Source organism: Aythya ferina (assembly GCF_964211825.1).
Source record: "Aythya ferina genome assembly, chromosome: 3".
NCBI classification, from domain to species: domain Eukaryota; kingdom Metazoa; phylum Chordata; class Aves; order Anseriformes; family Anatidae; genus Aythya; species Aythya ferina.
Window position 1 is genome coordinate 11,418,987 of NC_140298.1, and position 1,620 is coordinate 11,420,606.

Sequence of the window (1,620 nt, forward strand, 5' to 3'; positions counted from 1 at the left end):
AAAAATAAGAAAAAGTGGCATTTCATCTGTGCGTCGGGTAGCTTCTACACAGCAATTGTTTTTGTGGCAGAAGTAGAGATTTGAACTGGAGATAAGCTCTGCGAGCACGTTGCCCTTTCCTGTCCCAGTACAACCTTCCCTCGCCACAACTGGTCAGCGGCACTTCTCAGGGGTGGGTGCCTGATGCTGCCTGGTCACCTCAGGAGGAAGCATGCAGCCTCTTGTGGCTCAGTCTCTGTTTTAAGGCAAATTGTGCCCTGAAATAAAAGGCTGCTTAATGACCCTTACTTGTGGTCAAGCAGGAGTGGAACTCAGTCAGCCTACCCACCTGCAAGAAAGCCTTGTCTTAGGTTGAAAAAGCCAGAGAAGGAGGTTTTATAAATGTTCTTAAACGTTGCTGGAAAGAAGAATTTTGTTCCTGTCCCAATTTATTCTTTCTTGTCCTGCTTAAGCTTATTCATCCTTGTCCTCTATGTGAGTCTCTGTGAAATGCTGTTCTGTACTCATGGTGTAGTTACAGATAACAGAGATGTAAGCCAGCGAGTTTACTGCGTAGAGCGAGGCTGCACAGCCCAAACTCGAGCACCCAGGGTGCTTTGTGGAGTGTTTGATCTTGTGCTTCTTGTGTAATCCTGAGCTGTGCTGTGCTGTCTGCGTGCTGCTGCTTTTGGTTTTGGTCAATGTCTGTAGTTGGAGGGCCTAAAAGGATCCCTTTAGCGGCCCTGTGTTTCCCAGCAGGGTCATCCTCCCTGTCAGAAGGGTCCCTCACCTCCAGCTGGAAGCAGTGATGCCCCAAGCCTGCATCTTTTGTGGCAGCAGTTGCTTCCTTTAGAGCACACATCTCTCCAAATATGTAGCTGGGGCCTTTTGAGAAGGAAAATATCAAACACTGCATTTCACTTGCTGCTGTTCCAGCAGTCTTTACTGACCTAGTTTTTAGCACAGTTTTCTGTTTCTCATCCCATTTTAACCTGCTTGTTTCTGTAACAATAGTAAAAATCCCTATCTGTGAATCTTGGTTATCTTTCACCTCTGAAAATACAGCTTTCACTCCTACATCTTGCCCTTTCCTAACCAAAAACACTGTGGTCATGTTTGTGTGATCCCACGATACGTTTCAACAGTGTAATGGATTTTAACTCTGGATATAAGTGTTGTAAACACTCAGTATAGCTGTTTGGTTGCTTTTCTAGTATCTAAAATTATTATTATTTTCTATTATTATGAATATTTTTCTATATTCAGAATACAGAAGCTAATATTGCAATAATTAGTGTTCTAAGTTGCGATGGAATCAATTTTAAGTCAAGATAAGCCTGGGATTACAGCAAGAGGATAGAAGTTTTGGGTGCCTAATTCCTGCTGAACTTTATCTCCTTTCCCCAATAACTGGTTTTACATCTAGCAGGAATCACAGCTTGTGTACTATCACCATTGTAAGAAAAACCCCAATCCCATTGAGTTTTGGGCTGATGTTTTTCATACCTAACCTGGTCATAGTATTTGAACATGCATCACAGTAATTGTTTGATTCATAAATAACCTCTGGTGGCTTTTTCTAAATATTTGAGCTGGAGTTGATACATTCAGATGCTAATCTTATCCTGTGTTTCAATGCAG

At 42.3% G+C, this 1,620-nt stretch overlaps 1 protein-coding gene across 2 annotated transcripts in view; it reads left to right on the top strand.

The window, feature by feature from the left end:
- VPS54 (VPS54 subunit of GARP complex) overlaps nucleotides 1-1,620 on the top strand; it is a 49,542-nt gene that overhangs the window by 46,285 nt on the left and 1,637 nt on the right. The gene's annotated exons all lie outside the window — the stretch shown is intronic.